General features: G+C 54.3%; 1 protein-coding gene across 7 annotated transcripts in view; it reads left to right on the top strand.

Moving 5' to 3' along the window:
* Elfn2 (extracellular leucine rich repeat and fibronectin type III domain containing 2) overlaps nucleotides 1-25,332 on the top strand; it is a 50,607-nt gene that overhangs the window by 2,844 nt on the left and 22,431 nt on the right. The window contains exon 1 of one of the 7 annotated variants that reach the window (XM_075959951.1): nucleotides 5,331-5,496. The exons of 4 other annotated variants lie outside the window; for them this stretch is intronic. The gene's annotated coding sequence lies outside the window, so the exon portion shown is untranslated. Of the gene's footprint in view, nucleotides 1-5,330; nucleotides 5,497-10,245; nucleotides 10,374-25,332 lie in introns of those variants that run through there. 2 more of the 7 variants (XM_075959949.1, XM_075959953.1) reach the window with 2 other exon arrangements.

Here is a 25,332-nt window from a genome sequence, read left to right on the forward strand (position 1 = left end):
CCTAGACTAGCCCTCCTTCTCCCCCCACACCACCCACCTCCGGCAACTCCTGCTTGAACTTTGCAAAGAATTTTATTCTTTTCTTTCCCAGGGTCCTTGCTACCTTCCCATAGGTGGGTGGACTACTGGCTGCTGGTCACAGGGCTGCGCTTAGGCAAACTGAGGTCAATGAATTCTTTCCTCCGCAGGGTGGCTGCAGGGACACATCAGATCAGCAGGGAAGGGGACCTTTTGTGCCACAGGGGGTGAGGTGAGTCAGGGTGAAAGGTTGAAAGGTTACTGGCTATAGTGGAGCTTGCCTGTGGCTTTCACAGATTTGCATAAAGACAGGCACACCCAGCTGATGATCCTTCTCTGGTGGGGAGGGCCTAGGGTCTTTGATACCCTATGCTTTCTCCTCCACATGGCCTCCTTGTCACCCCAGTACTGTTCTGGAAGCAGATTGGAGTGCTAGGACCACCTCTGCCTGGTTGTGTGGCATTCTGTAAGTAGGAAGGACTGACTGCTTAACCTTAGGATTTGACAAGTGAGGTCAGGTCCTGCACATCACTTTCCTCTGCTAAGATTCTAGAGTCCAGGTCCTTCCCTTGCCCCAAACCTCTCCCTTCCCCCTGCGCTGTGCTAGCCAAGTCCACTGCTTCTAAGTTTGACACTCCGTACCCATCAGGCTGCTTGGGTGAGAACAGTTAAGAAGGCTAACACAGTTGTCTGCCTCCAGCTGTCCCAGCTGATCCCTGATCAAATTAACCTCCTCCTGGCTCAATGAACACCCAGGGCAGAGGCTCTGACACCATTCCTGGGCATCATGTCTGGGCTTGGGATAACAGAGCTCCCTTTCCTTCAGCCCAGCCCTGCACACAGTTCCTGGGGAAGCCCTCGAGGGGCCCTGAGGACTGGAGAGCCACCTAGGCAGGCCAGAGGAAGGGGTTGGCTTCAGAGAGCATTGACCAACACAGTGGTAATTCAGAGAAGTCTATCAGTGAAGGTCTTTCCAGCCCCTGCCTAGGCCCTGGTTTGAGATACAATCTATAACTCGTAGATATAATCTATGGCTCTTGCTTCATCCCACAGAATCCTTGTGTAGTAAGAGCAACTGTTATTCCTCATTTCACAGACAGGACACAGGGAGATTGCAGACCAGCTCAGGGCCACAAAGCAGTGGAATCCAGACTGGAACTTTACAGGTAGACTCTGAAACCAGGTTCTATTCATTGCTAAACACCTTTGCCAAGTGGGCCTGGGTCCTTTCATCTTGGCCTGTTACTAGCGCCCTCTCTGGGCCTTGTGGCATTCAGTTGTAAATGGGCACCGGGATCTGGCCGTATGGGAAGCAGTAGGTGGAGGGACCTTGTGTGATGGTTGTAGGGACAGTGGGGCCAGCCCCCAGGTCTTAACTCTTTCAACATTTCTTTCTCTATCTCCACCCCAGGCCTGTGACATTCCTGAAGGCTGTTCTTTGATTCTGGCCTTCTACGATGTCTCCAGCATTGTGTTAGTGGGTACTTGGTGGTGTGTGTGTGTGTGTGTGTGTGTGTACATCCTACCCTTTCCAGCCTGTACTTCTCATCCCCTGAACTGCGCAGGAACCAGTTCAGGAAGTGGAGAAGGGTCTGGGAGTTACGTTCTACCCCTCAGGGTTATGTCGTGAGCTGGGAGAGGGTAAGGCACATCCTCCCTGTCACCCCCTCTCTCTAGGGTATGTGGGAAGTGACTCCCAAGGGTTGCTGGTCTGTCTGTTCTAAGCCAGCTCCAAGACTCAGACTTGACTCAGTTTCCCTCTTGACTGTTGTCTCTTTCCCACTACAGTCTTCGTGGGGTCTTGGAGACACAGATGCGGGGCCCATTTGCCTGTCCTCTCTGCCCTTTTCACCACCCGGCAGGGATTTCACAGGCTTGCTTACTTGCTGTCTGTCTCCCACTGCCTGCCAAACTCCGTAGGTTCTCAGAAAACACTCATCAAACTCACATTGCTTTCATCTCTCTGAGGATGGTTGATGTTGTTCTCATTCAGACAGTGCACACATCTGTGCACTGTTCACCCAGGGAGAGCAGCAGGCCCCAGGGCTCAGACAAGCGCCTCTGGGGACGAGGTCTAAGCCTCTGGCACACAGTAGGTCTTGCTTGACAGACAGTTTTCATTAGTGAGTCTTCTGACCAGGAAGGGCTGGAGCTGCAGGCTGGGGGCAGGTGTTGTGCAGTCCCTGGCTGGCTGGGGGAGGCTGGGTTGCCTTCTGTTCTGGGCAACATGGAACTCCCTTGAGCCAGCACCTGCTCTATGCCAGAGAGGCATGAGAGACTCTTTTGCTTGTTTAATTTTGGCTGCCGACGTCTGGTGGTGGAAGCTGGGGGCTCGGCCAGGTGGAGAGAGCAGTGTAGGCCAGGGCCGTAGAGGCAGGGAAGCCGGGAGCGGATTTTGAGAAGGCAAGCCTAGACTTGTGGTTTGCCGCACAGGCCTGTGGGTGCCGGGTGGAGAAACCGGGAATCATGCATAGTCCATGTGGTTTGGAGCATGCAGATCTCTCGGGCCTGTTAAAATGCAAGTTTTGAATGCTTGGTGTGAGTTCAGTTCACATGGGGTAAGGTGAGGGTTCAGGAACCTCACTTCAACACTTTCCTTGATGATCAACTCATTCATGTTTGTGGTTGGATGACAGTGAAGTGAATGGGGGGTATGTTACATATTCCTTCGGGTTTCTGAGACTCTTCCCACACTATGAGGAGGCAGAAAGGCTATCCTGGTCTTCCTGAGGGACCTGAACTAAGAGCAGAACCCTGCCACGTGTGACGCAGGTGGATATGGACCGGCGATCTTTAGCGTGCTTTGGTTGCTATCCTGCATGGATTCTGAGAGCCCCTTACACAGCCCCTAGATGCCACTTGGTAGCACTCCTTGGCACAAATGATCAAGAGGAGACAGTCTGCAGTCCCGATTTGAGGTGAGCACAGCTGGTAAGGCTAGGTCTCAGAGGCAAAGAGCTGGAGAGGAACTGCCCAGCACCTTGGACAGAGTACCAGTTCCTCCACGGAGCTGGGCCTGAGGCTGCGCATCGGAGGGTGCTGAGCCAGGAAGGCATCCCAGAGGAGGCACGTATTCGGTGGGCCCGGGCTGGTCCCACGGGTCGACGCCGCCCCAGACACATCCTGCCGTTCTCGTCCCCGCCTGGCGTCGCCCGCCCCCGACTCGGCCGCCGCTTTCCGCCTTACTTCCCTGTGCTTAGAATTTGCAGCCACAGCCGCTGACGCTCTCGCAGCCAATTTCACGGGCTCTGGGCTCGGTTCGGTGCGCAGGATGGATAGCAGCCGGCGGGGGCGGGTCGGAGTGGGGGTGGGGACACAGTGAGGCCCGCAAGGTGGTGGGGCAGGAGCGTGCCCTAGTCAGACTGGGATCCAATGCGCATATCCTGGGAGCACTGCAGAGAGTGCAGGCATGGTCGTGAGTCCTGGGGTTGGGTGGCAGGAGTGCTTTGGTCCCCGCGCCTGGGAGGGGTTCCCTGTGTAGGCAGGCTTGTGGACATGTATGTGTTGGCGTGTGAAACTCTGTAGGGTGTTCTGTGTACGGGGGCGTGTTTGTCTGGGTGCCTTTGGCAAGTTTGAATGTGCGAGCAGTCCACAGTAGGGGGCTAGTGTGTGTGTCTGTTGGTGTGCTGATGTGTGTCTCTGCAGTGTTCCCGGGAGTGTTGACACAGCTGTGGGGCTGTGTGTTAGGACTTGTGCCTATATAGCCCCCTCCCCCCCAGTCCAGGCTCTGTGGGCGTGTTGGTTCTGTCTGGGTGCACTGTGTGGGTGTGTGTCTAGAGTGTGTTCCATGGGATGCAGCCCTGCTAGCCAAGGGTCTCAGTGGGCTCTCCGCTAGGACTGGGAGCCATTCTGTAAACCCCCAGTCTTGCTCACCCTCCCTGACTCTGGGTGGGGGTGAAGGAACCCAGGCAGGCAGGGCCTCAGTGTTTATGTTCTGGGTGCACTGGCTGCCAGTGCTGGGTGGGTCTACATATGTTTGTGAATGGCACTGGCGAGGGGGTGAGGTGTGAGCCCCTGCCTGCGGGGGAGGTCTGGGAGTGCCATCTGGGCTGATGGAGGATGTAGGACCAGACAGGCGAGGGGCCCGTGTGTGTGCACAGCACGTGTGTATACATTCGGAGACTGAGCTTGGCCTCTGTCATCCCTGTCCCAAGTATGTCTGCGCAGGTGAAGGGCAGACAGGTATGTCAGCCTGTGGTGAGAGGCTGGCAGGGCAGGACTGGGCAAAGGGTGTGTGTCAGTCATGTGAAGTTCTGAATGAGAGGGGGCATGCAGGGTCAGGGGGCTTGTCCTTACTGGCTGCAGTCCATGAGAGGAGCTAGGCATTGCTGGTGATTTGGATGGCTGACAGGAAGGAGACACAGGTGGGCACTGAGATGAGGTGAAGGCTGGATGTGTGGGCAGTGGGCATTAGGTGAGTATGTCCAGTGTGCGGCCGCAACTGTGGATGAGGGGATTTGAGAGGTCCATTCAGACTCGGGTGCCTATCGGGAGTCAGGAATTGAGCAGCAGAGTTGGAGACCCTCTGTTCTCAGAAAATCTTCCCATCTGTTGATCACTCTTCTGCCACGGGGCTTCGGAAATGTCTGGGGGCTCCTGGACTCTGGCTGCATTCCTGAACCCCGTGGTATGCCTTGGGGAGTCCCCAGCCGCCTTCTGTGTTTCGAGGCCCTTCCCCTCCGGTGCTTCCCCCCTCCACTGGCACTCTTTCTACTTCTGTCTCTAACCAGTTTGCCATATGATCCAGCTTTAATCCCCCATCTCTTGTCCCTGCTCTCGCCCCCTTTCCTGTCTTCCGTGTGATCTCTCAGTATCTCTCCATCTCTCTCCCCATGCCTCTATCTCTGTCTCTTGCCATCTCTTCCCATATGTCTCTTGTCTTCATCCCTTCATCTTTCTCATCTCTGACTTCTCTCTTTATCTTACTATCTCACCCATCTCTCCTCATATCTCTTCATCTCTTTCTCCTCTCCCCATCCTCCCCAGTCCCTTTCCCTCCCCGCCTCTCTCCATCTCTCTCCTCATCTGTCTCTCTCCGCATCTCTCTATCTCTGTCTCTCCCCGCGTCTCAGCCGCCACCTTCCTCCAGATCTGTCTCTAGATCTGTCTCCATCTCTCTCCCTTTCCCTCCACCCCTCCCTTCCCTCGGCCTCTTCTCTCTCACACTGATATCATTTGTGGTATATGCTGTTGCCATGGGAAACCTAAGAAAGAAGTGAGTGTACCCTTCAAGACTTCAGCATTTTCCCTCCTCCCTCCTCCTGCTGTCCCCTCCCTCTCTTCCTCCTCTCCTCCCTCCTTCTCTCCCCCTCGCCTCCTGGCAGAGCCGAGGACTGAGGAGCTGCTGCTGCACTGGGCCAGGACCCAAGACCCTATTGCCACCGCTGCTGCTGGGGCTGCCTAGGGGACCTCCTTGAGACCCGGGTCAGGGACAAAGCCTCACTGGCTGCAGGGGCCCCCTTTGCCGGCAGACATCTGGTAAGGACAGGGTCCTTATGACTGTGAGTGTGTGGCTGTTTGTGAGCACAGCTCACATGACCTGGCCTTGCAAACCTGTGATGTAGCCCAGCTTCAGCCTGCTGAGGTCCCTTCCTGCCAGTCCCAGGCCCTGCCCCCAGCCATGGGCACCCCAACCTTGCCTCTTCCTGGCTCCCTTTCCCTAAGGCCTCAGAGGCTCCTGGCAAAGTGGCAGGCTGTTGGGGGCTGGGACAGTCCTTCACTGTGGGTGAGAAGGAAACCCCCGCTTCCATCCTCTTTGCCTAGCTTAGAGGCTGACACTCCCTGGCCTGTACAGGGGATGTCTACATTTGCTAGGAGTGGGGGGCCAGCCTGGGAGAACACAGCCCCGTTTCCCTCCAATGGGGGCTTTTTACCAAAGAGCAGGCTTACGGAGGGTCTAGGTGAGAGCTGACTGCAGAAGATGCTTCCTGTATGTATGTGGGGTCTGATCCCCCTCGTCATTGAATTTTAGAGGTGGCAGGGAGAGCAGCCCGACTCCAGGAGCCTGCAGGCAGGCAGGCAGCCTGCACTGTTCCAGTTGAGCTATGGTTGGTGGCTGCCCCAGAGAGGAGAGGCTGTCACTGTCAGCAAGACTGTGTTGGTGGTGGCCACGTGGAGGGAGCTGTTGTCCAGGCAAGCGGGCGGGCGCTGAGTGATGGCAGTTGCTGTGGCATTGTGGTCTCCATGGAGAGAGGAGGAGACAGTGAGGAGGCTGGTTGGCTGGGCTCAGTGTTGGTGGTTGCTAAGCAGAGAGAGATGCTGTCTCTAAGGTGTGGTGGTCTCCACGTGGAGGGCTGAGGCTACTGAGATGTGCAGGTCCCAGAAGGGGCTTCCGCAGAGGGAAGGTGTGGTGGAGGGTAGCAGGGAGGAGGCTTCAGGGAACTCAACGTTGTTGTTATGGGGTGAAGTGGATGTTTTTTTGGGGGGGGTGCTTTCCCGTGGGTAGGCCTGAGCTTCTTGTCCCTTCTACTGCCCTTTCAAAGCTTTCTTTTGTTTTCTGAGGGGACCATGGTCTGTCTGGGACTCTCTTAACCCTCTCCCCTCAGGGCCTTTTCTCTTCCAGGTCCCCATCTTGACACATGTTCATTTTCTGTTCCTGTGCATACTGGAGACCCGCCAACCCAGTGCAGTGCTCTGGGCATCTGGCATTATTTCTGCCTTTGAGGTCCGAGCTGAGGCAGTTCGTTGTCTGAGATCACCCGAGAAGTCCAGGCCCCTGGCTGCTGAACACCCAGTTTTCCAGCACCCTCTTTCCCTGAGGAATCTGCCTTTGTCTCTCCTACTCCCTGGAATTCCCTGGAAGCAACATTTTCTTGAAATAATAACAGGAAGTAGTTGAGAAAAATGCTGAACTTCTGGGTTTGAGTCCTGTGACCCTGTGCCTTGGTTTCCTGCTCTGTACAATGGGAAAGAGGTTTCTGTCTCCCAGGGTGGCTGTGTTTGGGACACGACATGGATACCTAGCATGTTTCTGGGTCATAGCTGACTCACAGCAGGTGACACCATTACTGTCCTCTTAAAGGTGACTTCAATGTGATTTCCTGCTATTCGTAGGAGGCCAGTGGTCTTGTCCCTAGAGATCTGCCTCCTTGTGTCCTTTTCCCCAGTTCTCTAGGAATGGGAGCAAGGTTTCTTGGTGGCCAATCAGCATGGAACTCTGTGTGTTTGTAGGCTCTGCAATCGGGTCTTCTGCTGCCTGCTTCATGTGCACTGTCCCCAAGGGGTCCCAGCTATTGCCCAAATCCCTGTTTTCTGCCTTCCTTCTTGGGGTTCTGTGTTCTTAGACTTCTAAACCAGTCATGGCCTGGGGCACTGCCCACCTAACTCACTTAAGGAATGTCTATCCTGTCTACTTTTGTGGCACCACAGGGGTACTAAGGTAAGGGACTGCGAGGGGGTACTAAAGGCGACACTGGACATACTTGAGGAACAGGCAAGATGACTGTCTTCAAGGAACAAGGATCTTGGTTCAGGCTCTGGTCTAGAAGGGTGACCTCGACAGTGAAGAGTCCCTTGCCCCTTACCTCTCACCCTTTCAGACTTCTTTGCATTGCCTGGGGGAGGGGACAGAGGACTATTGTGGGTGACCTTAGCTGGTTTTAAGAGGTCAAAGCACCCCTCGACTTTAGCTGGGCACAATACCAGACAGGGTTCAGCAGATGTGAGGTGGGCAGGGGGGCCTGCAGGAGCCCAGAGCTGGGGACAGTCAGGCTCACGTGGTCCCCCTCTGTAGAATTTTGGGAGCTGCAGTTTTCTTGCCTGTAAAACAGGAGCCAGGATAGTGCAATGTGGAGAACTTTAAATGAACTAGGGTACAAGGAAGACATTCCCAACTGATGGGGCCGGTGACCTAGCTCCTGGGTGTTGAGCACCTACTGTCCCCATGTCTCTGGGTTCTGAGTCTCATCTCATTCCTGGACTTTAATGGCTGGTCCTTTTGTCATTGCTGCTTCCTGGCTGGCTATTCCAGTTGTCACTTCTATGGGAAAGGTCTCCCTACAGCCTGGTTTGTCTCTCTGAACCTCCTCACTCTCTTTCTACTCATGGCTTTGATCACAACTAATAGTGCTTTTTTATTTGTCTTTCTTTCTTTCTTTTTTTTTTCGAGACAGGGTTTCTCTGTAGCTTTGGAGCCTGTCCTGGAACTAGCTCTTGTAGACCAGGCTGGCCTTGAACTCACAGAGATCCGCCTGCCTCTGCCTCCTGTGGTGCTTTTTTATTTTTTAAAGTCCTTATTACATGTGTATGTCTGCGTGTATGTATGTGTACCATATGTGTGCCTGATGCCTGAGGAGGCCAGAAGGGGGTGTTGAATCACTTGGAACTGGAATTATAGATGGTTGTGAGCCACCATCGATAATTGGTGGTGCTGAGAATTAATCCCTGCTTCTCTGGAAGGGCAGCTGGTACCCAACTGCGGACTCATCCCTCTAGTGCCTATTAATTTGTCTTTTTGTGTGTGTGTGTGTGAATGTGCCTGTTCGTGTGTGTGTGTGTGTGTGCATGCGCACTGCACACACGTGTGTTCTGGTGTGGGCATATGTGTGGAGAACAGAGGATATCCTTGGTTGTCATTTCTCAGACACTGTTCAATTTCTCCCTCCCTCCCCCCTCCCCCCTCCTTCCCTCCCCCCTCCTTCCCTCCCCCTCCCTCTCTTCCTTCCTTCCTTTCTTTCTTCCTTCCTTCCTTTCTTTCTTCCTTCCTTCCTTCCTTCCTTCCTTCCTTCCTTCCTTCCTTCCTTCCTTCCTTCTTTCCTTCCTTTTTCTTTCAAGACGTGGTCTCTCACTGGCCTAGAACTCACCATGTAGGCTAAACTGGCTGTCCCGTGAAGTCCAGGCTCCATCTATCTTTACTTCAATAGCAGTGAGATTGCAATTAAGCACCTTTTAATCTGAAATTTTAAAGAAATGTATGTCCTGGGGGTTGAACTTAGGTCTTCCTGCTTGGAGGCAAATGTCTCCCTGTGAGTTGTCTCTCTAGCCTGAGACACTGACTGTGGCAGGGTCTTGTGTAGCTCAGGTTTACCATGAAGGTGAGGATGACCTTGAACTCCAAATCCCCCTGCCATCATCTCCTTAGTACTGGGGTCATGGGTGTGTGCTGCCCAGCTTTGATACCTTTTTTTTTTCTTAAAAAATGATTTATTTATTCTTATTTTATGTCCATTAGTATTTTGCCCACATGTATGTCCACGTTAGGGTGTCTCCTGTAACTGGAGTTACAGAAAGTTGTGAGCTGCCATGTGCGTGCTTAGAATTGAACCTGGGTCCTCTAGGAAGAGCAGCCAGTGGTCTTAGCCACTGAGCCATCTCTCCAGTACCCTTTGATACCTTTTTATTTATCTGTTTACTCTCAGACCTACTAACCCTGTGGTGTATGGGCTCCCCAGAACAAGTTACTGCCCTGTCCCAGGGCCTGTGGGGGATCTGGCACACAGAACACCATTAACTATGTGATGAATACATGGGAAGGCAGCTCAGTCTTTCCAATCCCATTTTACACAGGGCAGGAGTGACTCTGACTGGGCCTGGGCAGTTGGTGACGGGTCCTGTGTTTGAGCCCTGGGTTGATGGGCTTTTGTCTGCTACACTGCAGCAGGGTCTTGCTGAGAACCTTTATGTCCCAGGGTTAGGACTTGATCCAAGCTCCAGAGGCAAGATCACAGAAAGCTCTTGGATGAAGAAGGCTTAAGATGAGAGGGAGAGTTGGTGGTAGCAATTGGAACAGTCAAAAGCAGTCAAGTCAGCAGTCCATTAGCTGGGTGACTGTAGGCAAATTATGGAACCATTCTGTGCCCTCAGCCTATGTGACTGTAAAATGGGAATCCTCCCTCAAAATCTTCAGGGCACAACTACTTTTGGCTTTAATCTTTAATGTGCAGGTTTGGCTTTGAGACCACCTCCCCAAAGCGAAAAGATAGTATCTGTGAGCCACCCAGTCTAGCCGCCCTCACAGTTAGCTTGCATGGAACTGAAGCTTTGATTTCTTTTGTGTGCACGTGTGTGTGTGTGTGTGTGTGTGTGTGTGTGTGAGAGAGAGAGAGAGAGAGAGAGAGCGAGAGAGAGAGAGAGCATGCGTGTGCACATGCGGGTGCCAGAAGGCAATATCATGTATCATTCCTCAGGTACCATCCACCTTGGTTTTTAGAAGGGTTCTCTCACTTGTACCTGGAGTCCCACTACTTTAACTAGGTTAGACAGAAAGGAGCCCCAGAGATCTGCCTGTCTCCTCATTCCCAGCCCCGAAATCATAAGCCAGAGCCACCATGCTTGGCTTTTTGTGAGGGTTCTGGGCATTGAATGCAGATCCTCCGGCAGCAAGCATGTTACCAGATGAACTATTCCCCCAGCCCAAGGTGTTGACTTCTGAAAAGGGACATTGTAAGTGTACGGGACAGGCCACACTCTCCCCTGCCAGCTTGTGCTTAGTTGCACCTCATCACATCATGATGGGGAGGAGGTGAGAGAATTTTAAAGAAGAGAAAGAAGGAGGCGGGTTAATTTTATTTTAATTATTATTGTTTTGTCTTCTGAGACATGGTTTCTCTGTGCATCCCTGGCTGTCCCAGAACTTGTAGAGATCCATCTGCCTCTGCCTCCTGAGTGCTGGGATTAAAGGTGTGCAGACCACCACCGTCCAGTAGGAGGCTGGTTTAACTGAGCTGCTGCTGTGTGCCAGGGACCTTCCCCTGAGTCCCTCCCATGGCTATCACAGCCCAAACAGCACAGGGGAAGCATCTGAGCCACTGAGGTCTGAGCACTTCTTTACTAGGGCATGGAGTTGAACAATGCTCAGAGCTTCTATAGGAAGAGGAGAGAACAACCCAGGTATGGGAAAGGCCTTTCCTGCTCACCTAGGCCATGGAGAAGTCTATCCTGCTCACCTGGGCCATGGGATGTGAGGTTAGTGCTGTTAGTATGGGTTGTTGAGCATCTAGCCCCATTTTAGAGCCGGACAAGGGGTGCTGAGACAGACAGATGGCTCCCTGGCTTGGCTGCCCACCCCACTGGCAGCCACGCCGGGCAGGGAATAGATCTGGCCTTGTGTGCAGCATCCTAGTGTCTTGCTCAAGACCCCATTTGTTTGGGGAGGAGAAAGGGGGGTCTGTGGTACCCAACAGAGGTGGGATTCATGGATGGGGCCTGGCAAGGAGGGTGGCCTGCCTGGTACTGGCCGGCCTGGAGGAACGCCAGTAGGGAGGCCGAGAGACGAGGGAACTGGGTGTGGCATACTGCACTCAAGGAGGGGGCCATGTGCACAGAGGGCCCAGGCAAGAGGTGGGCGTCCCACTCTGGCTTTCTCGTCTGAGGAAAGGGAGTTCCCAGTGTGAGGGGGTAGGGCTTCCTCTTCTAGGATCCCTAGTCTGAAGGCGGAGGTGCTGGGGGTGTTCTGAGCTAGGCCGCTCTCTGTGTGTAGGAGAGGCTGGCCCCCTTGCCTGTAGGCTTGCTGGATTCTGGGAAGATTCCTTGCAAGAAGTGGGTCCTAGGGACCGGAAGGGGTGGTGGAAGAAAGGCCACGGGTAGGTTTTCTGCATTAGGAATAAGACACCATACATTAGGTCCACTTTAGAGATGTCACATGCCTTAGTTTGCTCATCTGGGAAATAGGGGCCTGAAGGGATAAACAGAGGTAGAGTTGGAGGGAGACCACACACACACACACACACACACACACACACACACACACACACACACACGGTCCACAGGGCTGCCAGGGCCTGCATCTGGCAGCTTCTAGAAGCTGCTGCAGCTCTACCCTCCCACCTACCTGGTGGCCACACTGAGTCACAGCCCAGTTAATTCTGCTTTAATAGGCATCGAGAGAGTGGGGAGGGACTGTAGGCCTCCTCTTCCACCTTGTGGTGTGGCCCTGGCTAGCCCCAGTGTCTCCGGACCTCAGCATGAGACCCAGCTCCTGCCCTTGAGAACAGGGGCTGAAGTGAATGGGTAGACATGGACCTTCCCCTCTTACCCAAGGGCTGGGCTTTGGGGATTGGGTGGGGAGGCAGAGCTCTCCCGGAACAGCCCCATCGCAGATGATTGACAGTAGATGAGGGATGATGGCTCGGGAGCCCCGGATACAAGCAGAGCCGCCACGGGTGAGCCTTTTCTGTCCTGCCAGACACTCAGAAGGGCTGGCAGGGGTGACAGATTAGAGCTGAGAAACTCCTGGGCTATGACGTGCGATGATGCAGGAGGAGTTAAGCACGTGGGCCCACAAGTCAATTTCCTGTTCTACCCGTAGCAGGCTGCCCGGTTCCGTTCCTCGCTAGCCCGAGGGGATGCTCTTCAGTGCCCAGCCCCACCCCTGACCCAATAAGTCCTCCCAAATGCCAGCTCTGTACCCAGATTCCTGTTGGGGGGAGTAAGTAAGGCTCTGAGGTTGTTGGAGATGGGCATAGTCTCTGGTGGCCAGGGCCGGGAAATGTGGGCGGGCATGTCTGCCTCTGTAGCTCCTCCCACCCGCCTCACTGCCTTTGGAACAGGGCCTACAAAGGTTCTGCCTTTGGAATAGACGTGGGGGTCTGTTCTAGCTTTGTGCCCCTCTGTGGCTCAGGGAAGATCAAGCTCCCAGCCTCAGTTTCTCCACTTGTAAAGGGGATTAGTGTTGTTTGGACTGATGGCCTCTGCTTTGTCCGCTGGGCACATGCTGGACACTCACCTGCCATTCCCTGTGACTGCCTGCTTCTCCCCTTTCTGATTTGGTGATGGAAGAGGCCTTGAGCAGTGTCTGAGCTGGGCTACGGGGGCCTGAGCAGAACTTCTCTCCTGGGTTCTCCTTCCTGCTATATCTGGTCTCCAGCTCTCTGCCTCAGCCCCTCTGGGCCCCACAACCTTCTCTCTGGCTCTTGGCCTGGAGGAAGCTGGGTTGATCTGTGATGCAAGTGTGGCCTGGGCAGTTTTGTCATGGGGCAGGCTTGGGTTGGAGGGTATCCTGACCAAAGAATGTATGGGTTTGCAACCCCGTTTAAGGGTTGACACCTGCTCATGGTATGTGAATAGAAAGGACCAGGCTGCTGTCCCCAAGACCCACCTGTCTTCAGTCCCTCCAAACACGTGCACAACAGCCTTTTCTCTGGCTGCGACACACCACAAAGCTGGCTGGGTACCTGCACAGCGAGTCTGGCAGGGTTCCTGTTCCCCTCAGGCATAGCAAGAGCTTCCGCACCCCCAACTTTCGTGGGCCTGTTTCTCTCTCTGCAGCAGGTAGCCAGGCATTGCTTCCTTCATAGAGCAGGCTTCCTGGGTGCACCCTGAGACCAAGGTGGTGGTTTGTGGAGATCGGCTTCCAGGTCTGAGTGTGGGCATCTGGGCTCCCTGGTACCTTTGGCTGAGCATATGCAGGAGCCCATTCTAGATGGGGTTCCAACCTGTCTGCTTAGGCAGAAGGGTAGCTGCGTAGAAGCAGAGAGCTCCCGAGTGCTGGATGTCCCTTGCAGTCCCTGCCTGCCTGACATAGGCTCATGGGTGCCCAGGGGAGCTTTTGTGTGGTGGCAACAGGGTGTGCCTAGAAATGTGTTGTGGTCTTCCACAGTTGAGGTGGGATTAGGGAAGGTGAGTGACAGTCCAGAGGAGGGAGTGCAGGAGGCTGGAGAGGGTCTAGGGACTTTAGCCCCATGCTGTTCCCTGCCTTGTCTACCACAACTGTCCTCAGGTTTTCCTTTCTTCTTGGGGTCTGAATGGGTGGGTTCCTGGGAATTTTCTCTGGGCAGGGAAGCCAGAGCCAGGATTTGAGTTGTCACACTGGCTCTCACCCCCTGTGGGACCCAGTCCTCGGGTCACCCAAGAGTCAGAGGGGATCTATTATTATTAAAACCTCTTCAGGGCTGGAGAGATGGCTCAGTGGTTAAGAGCACTGCCTGCTCTTCCAAAGGTCCTGAGTTCAATTCCCAGCAACCACATGGTGGCTCACAACCATCTGTAATGAGATCTGGTGCCCTCTTCTGGCCTGCAGGCAGAGTACTGAGAATACTGTATACATAATAAATAAATAAATCTTTAAAAAAATAAAAAAAATAAAACCTCTTCAATAATACCTGTGCCAGGCGCTAATCTAAGAAGGTCCCAGGTGTTCATTAAGCCTTCAATATCCCAACAAAATAGATACTATTATAGCCCTACTTTACAGGAGGGGAAGCCAAGGCACAGAGAGGTTAAGGATCCTGCCCATCACCACACAGTGAATGAATGAATGGTGGAATTAGGATTTTAACAACCTAATCTCCAGCTGCTGCCTAACTACCTTCTGTTCTAAGTACCCTTGGTGATCTTGAGAGCTGAGAGGCCAGCCCAGGCCATGACCCAAGCTTTAAATGTCTGGGAAGAAGGCCCTACCATGGGTGGGAATGGCCACTTGCAACCAGGTTGTGTTTGAGTCCTTAGCTTACCATTTACCAACTTAGTGGAGCCTGAGTTTCCCCGTGTGTAAAATGGGGTAACAGTGGTCCTTTAGTAGGGCTGTTATGTAAATCTGGCACAAAGAGGCCTGCCGCCCCCCAGGCACACAGTAGGTGCTCAGCGCATAGTGGGCACTGTGCTGGTTCTGTGACAGGGTGAGGTGCACACGGCAGAATTGAGCATGCGCTGCAGTATTAGACATAGGGCTGCAGCTAGGAGTAGGGGGAGGCTAGTGGACACACTGGCAACTCCTCCTCAGGGCTGCCCACCTGCCCACCTGTGCCTCTGCCGAGGCTTGGCCTGGAGCAGAGCCTGCTGTTTGTGATGTAGGTATTCCACCAGCAGTTGTAGATAAAGAAGTGACCCAGGGTTGGGGATATCGCTCAGCTGGTAGAACAGTTGCCGAGAACACAGCAAGTCCCGAGTTCTGCCTGCAGCACTGCATAGACCAGATACGGTGGGGGAGGACTCTAACTCCAGAACTTGGGAGGTTAGGCAGGAAGATCAAAAGTTCAAGGTCACTCTCAGCTACATAGACAGTTCCAGGCTAGCCTGGGGTACATGTGACCCTGTCTCTAAATAAGTAAGCGAACAAACGGTACTCTTAAGGCCACATGTCAAGTGATTTTACCTTCAACTCCCTCCTGGCAGAGCTGGTTTAGAAGAGCAGGGGCTTCCCAGAGTGCCAGCAGGGGTTGACCTGGGACATGTCCCTCATCTTTGTCCAGTACAAACGTGAATGTGCATGCAGAAGAGAATGCTCACACACTGTGCTGACGGGAGGGCTTCCCTCGTTTTATTAGCCTAAAAGGATTCATCTCTCTGCCAAGTCCATGGGCTGGGTACCAGCTGTGGTACCTGCCTCCCCTGCGGCCTGTGACTTTCTGGGGATGGGGCAGGAATCCTGGGGGGGGGGTCTGGGAAGGTGGAGCAGAGGAACCCTCACCCTCACCCATAATCTGTTGGGTGCCTGACAGCTTCTGTCTTTGTCCTGGCCACGTTATCCAGAAATCCCACTGGCCCAGACTCACTGCTTGTTTCTCATCTCTACCCTGCCACCTCTGCCCCTCATAAGCATTTTTTTCAGGGGGGGGGGCGATGATATTCCCCAGGACCAGTGCCCCTTCACCATGCCCTAGGACAGCATTTCTGATGCCAGGGAGGAAATTAATAAACATGGAAGGCAGAAATCAAGTCTTTGTTTCTCTCTCCCTCCCATCCCCTGAGCAGATGCAGAGGGGAGAAGGGGAACTGTGGTTGGTCCCTGAGGTAGGGAACTGGGCTGGGGGTGTGGCTGAGTGTGTCTGAAGGTAGTCAGGGGAGGGCAGGCATGGATGGGAGCGTGATCCCAGGACCCTGAGCAATCTGCCCTGTTCCTGGTGGTGAGATCCTGAGTCAGGTGCTTCTGGGGGGCACCATCAGCCCCACGATTGTGCATTCATTTGTTCCTGTCTCCATGGCCTATTATTGATTATAACTGCTATCACTTATTGAGTTCTTACTGTGTGTACTGAGAAGGGTTTTGGGTATCACCCAGTCTTCAGGACGATGGTGTGGGACTCAGAGAGGGAAGGTGACCTGTCCAAGTCACACAGCTAAGAGGCAGGGCAGAGCTCAGATCTCTGCAGCCTTGTAGCCTCATCCTGTGAGCTGCCAGGAGGAGACATCAAGGTGAAACTCGCGACTGTAGAGTGAGTTAGCGCTTGCTGTGTACAAGACAGGGGACAGGCTTTTTTGAGACCATGGTCTGGAACTCACTGTGTAGCCCAGGCTGGCCTTAAATTTACAGCCCCCCTCTTGCTTCTTCCTCCTGAGTGCTGAGGCCACCAGCGTGCACCACCGCTTGTGACTCGCATGCTTTATTTCATGCTCGCAGTGACCCTGTGAGCCCTGTGCGCCACGCCTTTGCTTTCTCCACCTGGTGTTTACCAAGTGGCGAGTGGTTCAGGGAGGTGAGGGAGGTTATTGATGAGCTCTGGCCATTTTTTCCTCTATGCTTCCTGTGGTCAGGTCTGGGACACAGGCGAGGGGCCTGGCACAGAGTAGGTGTTCAGGACATGGCAGGTGCCTGGTATACAGTAGGTGTTCAGGACATGGCAGGTGCCTGGCACACAGTAGGTGTTCAGCACATGGCAGGTGCCTGGCACACAGTAGGTGTTCAGCACATGGCAGGTGCCTGGCACACAGTAGGTGTTCAGCACATGGCAGGTGCCTGGTACACAGTAGGTGTTCAGCACATGGCAGGTGCCTGGTACACAGTAGGTGTTCAGGACATGGCAGGTGCCTGGTACACAGTAGGTGCTCAGCACATGGCAGGTGCCTGGTACACAGTAGGTGCTCAGCACATGGCAGGTGCCTGGTACACAGTAGGTGCTCAGCACATGGCAGGTGCCTGGTACACAGTAGGTGTTCAGCACATGGCAGGTGCCTGGTACACAGTAGGTGTTCAGGACATGGCAGGTGCCTGGTACACAGTAGGTGCTCAGCACATGGCAGGTGCCTGGCACACAGTAGGCGCTCACCGAAGTTTAGTATCTTGCCTTTTCACTGATCACGAGGCACCTGGAGCTGCCTGGGGAACTGCGATAGAGCCTGTGAGCCATCCCAGCCCCCAGTGCCACTTTTCCTTGCTTGTGACACTGGGGAAGGCAGAGCTCAACATCAGGACGCTCCACAAGGGTTGGGGGAGGCTGGGAACGCGAGCAGGAGGGGTCTGGCTCGAAGAACTGTTACATAACAGGCGCGAGGACACCAGTGTGCTCTGTTGCTGTGCCTGTCTCTAAGAGCCCTCCCCTAGCCTAGTCCCCATCCTCAGCCACTGCCTAGGCACTGCTCCATGCTGTATCCCTAGAGTTTCTTACAGCAGAGTGTTGGGGACGCCCAAATCTCCATTCTTTATCCGGAATCTGCCTCTGGCTGTCAGGCAAACTTGTGGCCACCTGCTGATTGAAAGTGACCTCTGGGGAGGTGTCTCTGACACCCCCACACATCAACACATCCCTTGCTGGCCTTTCCCTCTGCACCCTGTCCTTTGCCCCTTCCTGAGGCCTGTGACTCCAGGGTGGGCACTGCAGCTTCTAGCCTGCACCCTGGCAAACATCCAATCCCTGCCCTCACATCCTCTCCGCTGCCTTTGCTGGCATTTCACCCCATCTTTCCTGTATCTTCACAGCAGCCCCCACACCCCCCTGCACCCTTCCTCAGTGCCTACTCGCCAGCATCTCACTGGGTTTTGACTGCTTCTGGGCCAAGACCCAGATGTCTAGCTGCAGCTTCTGAGACCTGCCAGGGTTTGGCTCAGCCTGTGTCTTTCTCCTCTCATATGCGCTATCTAGTATGGCCTACTAGCTCGCCCAAACTCTCACCTTCTGGGTACTATGATAGCCATGGTTCCCGGGCCGGATTCCTCCTGGGTGACATCCTCCCTGACCCTAGGGTGGACAATGCTCACAAGTGACCCTGAAGAGGCTTCTTTTGGCAGGCTGTATCTGCCCACTCTGCAGATGGAGAAACTGAGGCTCAGGTATCTGAGCACAGGGACGCAAGCCTTTGCCGTTTTGTCCTGAGTTCTCCTTGGGTACGTGTACACGTGTGCATTCGTGTGGTGGTGGGGGGGGAGGTTCGGGCTGCAGTCTACACAAGGCCATGTTTGGGCTGGATTGCTGAGCCTCCTCCAGGAAAGGAGGATTGGGGCTGTCTCTGGGGACCCAGCCTGCCTTTCCTGTGGTTGGTGGGGATGCTGTGTGAGAACCTGGGGGAGTGTCACAGCCCCCCAGGAGCCCTTGGGACCACAGCCTCCCAGCTTCTCTCGCTTTTCCCCTTCTCTTCAAAACAAACACCCGCCAGCCCAAACCGCCCATCCAGCCAAGGCACAGATGGAGCCCAAGTTGGAATTAATTAGTCCTGTTGCCAAGGCAACAGGGACCTGGACTGGGATCCAGTCTTCTCCCTGGGCCCGCCCCTCCCTCCCCAGACCCTTCTCATGTTTCCACCCCTTGTAGCCCTGGCTCTGGTCCTCAGCCCTGCAGTAACTGGGGTGACCTAGGGACCTCTTCCAAAGTCATGGAGGCAATGGTGAGGGTGTCTATGAACAGTCTTGGAGTCCCTGCTTGGAGTTGCTCTTGGTTTGGTGGGACCTTGGGCAGATTCATGGACAGCTGTCAGCCATATTTGGTTTGGTAGGGAATATGATGAAAAAGCTGAGTCTGCTTGGGGGAGGCAAGTGTCATGGCACCGACTGATGGATGGGAATAGTGGAAGTGGCCTACGTTTGAGGTATCACGGGATACAGTAGGTTCTACAGTGACACCCAGGCAGCAGGCCATGATGGGTACTTCTCAGGGGCTAGCATCTTCGTGGTCTGTGACAATTCTGGGATGCCCTTATCCCTACCTACTGGCTCTCACTATGTTCGTCTATCCAGACCTCGCTCCTTCTCCGTGGGGGAGCCCACCTCCTTCCTCTTTCCCTGCTTCTCCTGGAACCTCTCTGGACTCTAGTCCTCAGGCTGTATTCTTCATCTCTTCCCATGGTGTGCCCAGCTCTGATTCTCCCTCTGGTCACCTTGCAGGGTCGCAGTGAGTCACCCAGTCCTGACCTTAGTCCCTACTAAGGACAATGGATATTTCTTGTGCCCAATCAAGGAGTGGGTATTCCAGGAGAGGGGCCCTGGAGAAGCTGAGACATATCGTAGTCAGCTACCCCTCATCCACTGTTCCCCTTGCTGGAAGGTGCAGGTTCGAAGTACCCAGCCAAGACTTTGAGGGCCAGGCTCCTGGGTCCTCTCAGTGGCTCTGTGAATCTGCCTGGACCTGTAGCTTCTCCTGAGGTCTGGAAGATGGAGGAGGATTGTTGTTGGAGTAACAGAAACAGACCAGGCTGCGAGGAAGCAGGCGCTGTGGGTGGTTGCTGTCGTGGGCTGTTTGTAGAAGTCCACTCAGTGCTGAGGCTGTGGGGACCCTAGTGAAGGGGCCGCCTTTACCCACTGCTCTTACCTGCTAAGTCCCCAGTGGTGGTCTGGGCATACAAATGTCACCTTGAGCTGGCAGGGCTGGTTTCTTCTTAGCCACCCTTCTGGCCCCAAATACTCTGAGCTGCTGGTGACCACAGACCATATCCTTGTTGCCTGCCTAGCTCCTCTGGGTACAGGGAGGCACCTTTCCACCTGGCCTGGTGAGACAGGGAGAAAATGAGCCAGGTCTGGTGACCATACTCTCCCCTTCATCCCCTCCCTCGGGACCTGTGGATTGGTTACCATCCGCCTTCTGAGCCCTGTTTTCCTCATCCTTCTGGGCTTCCTGTGGTTTTTGTTTTTGCTTTTTTTTTTCTGACTTCAAAACTTATTGTGCAGCCTTGCACTTCAGGCAATCCTCCTGCCTCAGCTTCCTGAGTCCTAGGTCCACAGGAGTGGGCCACCATGCTCAGCTGTAAGCTTGCATTCTGTGACAATGAAATTACCAAGATGAACACACATATCACTCCCTCCCTCTCTTCCTCCTTCTCTTTTTTTCCTCTTTCCCTTCCTCCCTTGCTTCTTCCTTTCTCTCTCTGTCAGTCTTATATTGTAGCCCAGGCTAGACTCAAATGTCAAATCCCCTGCCTCAGCATCCTGAGTGCTGACATACATCACAGGTATGGGCTACCATTTTGATCTTTATTTTTTTTTCCCTTGAAGTAGAGGTATCATGTAGCCCAGGCTGACCTTGAACTTGCTATGTAGCCTGTGCTAGCCTTGAACTCCTGATTCTCCTGTTTCTACACCCGGGTTCTAGGATTACATGGCATGCATGCACACTGGCACCTGGCTCTGAAAAACCTTTTGAGATGCATCAATGAGTGACAAACACTGTTGTCCATAGAGGCTGTGCCACGTGCAACTGCCCGTGGGGCCTGAGTCAGGCAGTAGGGTGTGGTGGGGCTTGTAGCCAACTCCAGCAGCCAGCCAGCTCTGCCTAATGGCATGGAAGCTGGAGTTTAAATCCACAGAGCTAGCCAGCACAACCAAACTGCGGGCTGGGCTGTGTTTGGAGCTGCCAGCCTGCCCCAGAAGGCAAACTCTACAAATGGATTAACTGGGGGAGGTATTTAGCTATCCTTTACATAATAACAAGGGCTAACATTTATCGAGGGCTTGCTCTGGGCCAGGAGACTACTAAGCACTTTACTGGGATTATCTGCCTTGATCCTCACACCCACCCTGAGGCGGGCAGGGTGCAACCACTGTTCATACTTTGTCGTGGAGGCAATTATACCACAGAGAGGTTAAGTCTGGGGGCCGAGATCACACAGCAGCAGGGAGGTGGTAGCACCAGCCCCCGGGGCCTTCTGATTCTGTGTGTGTGTGTGTGTGTGTGTGTGTGTGTGTTGGGAGGGTTCTCCCCTGTACTCTCCCAGGGCAGGGGCTGAGGAGGGAATGGCAGACCCACTTGGCAGGGAAACACTGGAGTCTGCAGCTTTTCATGTGTCTCACTGTCGCTCGCGGATGCTGGGGGAGGGAGGAGAAACTAAATTAAACTGACTCAGGGTGTTGTGGGGCGAAGGAAAGATATTTGATTTTTTAGGAGCTTGTTAACATTCGGCAAATTAAGTGCTCAGAAATGCATACCCCTTGTTTGCATGTGTCAAGGGGACACAGGGACACAGAAACACCCTCCCTGTGCCTCTGGGTAAGGCTGGTCTGTGCTCTTGCCCAGTGTTGGCTTGCTTTGACTGATTTCAGGTGTGGGCCCGGTACTCCCTCACTATGGCTGGACCTCCTCCTGCTCTGCTGGTTCTGCAAGCCTTTGGCTTCGATGCCACCAGCAGTGACTTGGCCCTTAGATCAGAGAGTATGTTCTGGTAACTGTCACCAGCCACTTCAGAGACCCTAGGACATAGAGGAAAAGCCTATAGGCCACCAGCTTTGCTGCCTGCGAGCGAAAGGGTCTGAGGTGGTAGCTTGAGGTCTCTGAGCCTCAGTTTCCTCATCTTTAGAATGGGGGCAATGACAGTGCACACCTCCTAGCTCTGTGAAGAACGTAGAGATGACACTGGCTTGTTGGACAATCATGCCCCCCTCCCTCCTTTGCTGGCTGATTCATGTCTTCTGCAACCTTTGTCTTCTGTGAGCTGGAGAAGAAGGTGACCCTTGCTCTGGAGCCTCATTCTGGCCTGGTCTAGGATGCTGTCCTGAAGCCCAAGGTGCCATAGCCCCACCCCCACCCCCACCCGCCATGTCCCACTCACAGTGTCTGGTCTCCTCCAGGTCTCCCCAGAAGCTGTGAGCTTCTTCAGGGTAGCACCATGCCTGTCTGTTCTCTATGGCTCCCTCACTCCTGCTCCAAGGTGTGGCCTAGAATAGGCCCGGAGGAGCAGACTGAAGCCACGAGTGACTTACCACGAGGACTTTCACTTTTGGAACCGGAAGTTCCTTGCAAGTATGGTGGTTTATGAGTTGAGAGCGACTCAGTCTTAGCCCTCACTGGATCGTCTCAAGATAGGAAGAAGCCAGGTAGGGGCTGGAAGCCATGGTGACAGGCCTAGAGATGGGCAAGGTGGCGGGAGACGGTGGTTTTGCAGCCAGCCCTCTCTGCCGTCTGCTCTGGTTAGGTGTGAGGCTCATGGCTTCCCACGAATGGGTGTTCTTTCTCCCAGGGGCAGCCCCGGAGGAACAGGACACTGGGCCCTTTGGGGGAGATGTGACAGGACCATGGGCCTCACTTTCCTGAAAGTCTGTGAAATGATAGCCACTCAAAAGTTAGAGTCATTTCTGGTGCCTCTGGGCTGAGGGCAGCTCAGACTTTATCACCAGAGGCCCTTACCTGTCCATGGGGTTCAGTCTCAAGAGCCCAGGTCTCCAGGGAGGAAGAAAGCAGAGTTCCTGCCAGTGCCAGCCAACCACGGGCCTTCCTCTGGGTTTCCACATGAGGGCCCCCTGGGGATAGGTCAAGGTTGCTGGCCAGGGAGGCCAATGACCCTCCCCTCTTACCATCCCTGCCCTCCCCACCCTTTCTTCCATGTGCCTGTCAGGGACCTGCTGGGTGCTGCCCCCCACCCCCAGGGTCTAGCTTTAGTAGGCAGGGAGGCAGTCCTGGTCCTCAGTGACTTGCTCTGAGCACTTGGAAGAATGTTTTTCTGCCTCAGTTTCCCTATCTGTACCCCGGGGCTTCTTTGAGGATTCAGTAGTGTCTTTAAACCCTTATATTTTTGCTCTGCCAAGGAAGGCTTTGGGGGTGACTGGGACCAGGGAAAGGTGAGGTAATGAGTCTAGATGGGAGGAGGCTTTTATTTTAGCCAGTGGCTCCAAGGGCAGGGCAGGAGCTTAGGTGTGTGTCTCTGGGGGCTCCCGGGGAAGGAGGAAACGATGGCTAAGACGCTCACTGTAGACCGAGCAGCCCCCTCAAAGCTTAGGGCAGCATGAGAGACACAGCTATGGGGGTTCTATGTGGAAGGAGATAGTGCAGGGAGCTGGGTCTGGAGGCCGAGTGACACAGCCTGTGAGACTAGGTGGAGGGCAGACTCAGAGACCAAGCCTTCCGGACTGACTGGTGCCTGTCGGGCTGGAGGACTTCCTGGAGGAGGCAGCTTGGAGTCCCTGGTGGGAAATAGCAGTTACCAGCACAACGGGGCAAGGTCGCCATTGGACTATAGGATTCTCTGGGTAGGCCAAGAGGTGTGAAAAGACCCTAGGGTCAGGGACAGGAGGGAAGCCTGAGGAAGTTCCCGGGAGAAGCCTGGATTCAGGGTCTTCTAGCAGTGGGGAACATGGCAGGCATGCTGAGCTGAGCTGTTGGTGTGGTGTTTCAGGACCAAACAACCATGGGAAAAGCAGAGGAGAGGAAGAGAGGGAGAATGGTCGGGAGGGACAGGGTCAGGAGAGGGGTCAAAGCAAGGGATATATCCAGAGGGCCCAGCAAGAGAAGGGAGATGGTGTTCCTGTAGGTAGAGGTGAGCACATGTGTATGTGGCATTCCTGTACATGTGTGACATGTATGTGCACATGGGTACGCATATGCATGTGCACAGCACACACAGGCTTGCATGTCTGTATACATGGGTATGCTATGCATGTGCACAGCACACACAGGCTTGCATGTCTGTACACATGGGTACGCATATGCATGAGCGCAGCACTCACAGGCTTGCATGTCTATGTTTGTGTGGCATGTATACATGTATTCATGGTAATAAACATAATGTGTATATGTGTGTGTGCTCCTCTTTGTGTGGCGGGAAGAAGTTTGTGCTGAGAGCATACAGTTCTTCCCGGTTCAAGTCACGGGGGTTTGTCAGATCCCCAGGGAGCCAGGGATGGGGTCAGGTGGCTGAGGGGAGATAGGCTGAGGTTGGCGGTCAGGAGGGGGCAGCTGCTGTAGCTGTCTGCGTAACTGTTAGGTGGCACGGCACACAGGGAGGGAAGGTGGGTTAGATCCAGGAAAGATGAGGGCTTGCTTTCCAGGTGGAAGGAGCTGCAGTCGGTGGTTGGAGCAGCTGCTGGTTGGACAGCTCACAGGCACAAACAGTTGGGCTAGAAGCCGAGCGTCCCAGCTGCCTTTGAAGGGTGAAAGGCAAGGGCAGTCAGAGGGAACCTGTAGAGCGAGGTCATTGTGCAAGGCTTGAAGTCACCGTGCGCGGCATTGCACAGGCAAACAGGTCTGGTGTCCCAGTTCCGGCCGCTGGGCTCTGAGCAGGCTTTTGTGATGAGGACCCTGAAAGGGCCTGATTCACGAGGTGCTCCGCAGTGCGTGCTGCTCTGATCTCATCTAACATTTTATCCCTAGAGACCCACGAAGAAGCCAGCTCTGAGAAGCCGCACAGGCAGCCCAAGGTCACACAGCTGGGGACTTCAGAAGAGTGTGGGTCCAGGCTGCAGGGGCCTGCTTGTTGTCCTTGCCCTGGAGCCCGTGGCTCCCAGGATGCAACTGGGTCTTCTTTCCCTCTTCTGTCCAGAGGCCCTGGTGCCTCTCGGAAGCAGATGCAGGCAAGGGTTAGCGCTAGGCCAGCTGCTTGCCTGTGTATAAGTGGGGGCCCATGGAGAAGAGGGCAGCTGTGTGCTCCGACACGGCCAGCTGTGTCAGCTGCCTATGGCCGACAAGGCTCACATCAGAGGCTCTGTCCACATCCTTCCCTTTCCCTGTCCCTTTGTACTCACCTGGCCTGACAGGGGTCACATATCAGATATTTGAGTGACGATTCAGAGCAGTAGCAAGATTACTGTCATGAAGTAGCAACAAAAATAATTTTATGGCTGGGGTCGCCACAGCATGAAGGGTCTCAGTGTTAAGAAGGTCAAGAACCCCTGGGCTTGGAGAATGGCACATGTCAGACCATGGAGAGGAGGGGGCAGAGGAAGGTGCTGTGCTGCTGAGGGACCTGGGGACCTGCAGCGGTCATTGAGCCTAGGTAGAAGGCGATGGGGTGTGTGCTGATGCCTTGGTCCAGGCCATCGCCTTCTCTGGCTCCAGTTTTCTCCCCTCAGGGTTGTGGCCACTGATGGCTCTGACCTTCCCTGAGGTTCCTCAGGTCTGAAGACGGCTGCAGAAAGTGCCTGCTGCCTGATCTTGGACTTGGGGACACGAGTGCTGACAGTTGGCGTTGGCTGCTGCATTTACTGACCACCTACTGTATACCTGCCTTGTGCTGGGGGCTGGGGAGCTACAGCTGCCTCCACCACCTCTGTAGTGGTCACGGCGGGGGGTACAACACAGATGCACCCAGGAAGCCAGGAGGGCCACCTTGCTTTACCCAAACCCAGTCTGAAATGGTGGCTTTTCACAAGAGGACTTAGGATTCTTTACAAAATAACTTCCAGGAAGGTATCTTTAGACTCCCAAACTTGGGCGTGTTTGTGAAGGTTTTGATTTGCCTGGGCCTCACAGGCGTTCTAAGCTCCTGCCTTCTCCTCCTCTCTTCTGTTTGTCCATGTCCTCGGCCAGGCGG

The sequence above is a fragment of the Microtus pennsylvanicus genome, chromosome 2 (genome assembly GCF_037038515.1).
Source record: "Microtus pennsylvanicus isolate mMicPen1 chromosome 2, mMicPen1.hap1, whole genome shotgun sequence".
In the NCBI taxonomy this organism is placed as follows: Eukaryota; Metazoa; Chordata; class Mammalia; order Rodentia; family Cricetidae; genus Microtus; species Microtus pennsylvanicus.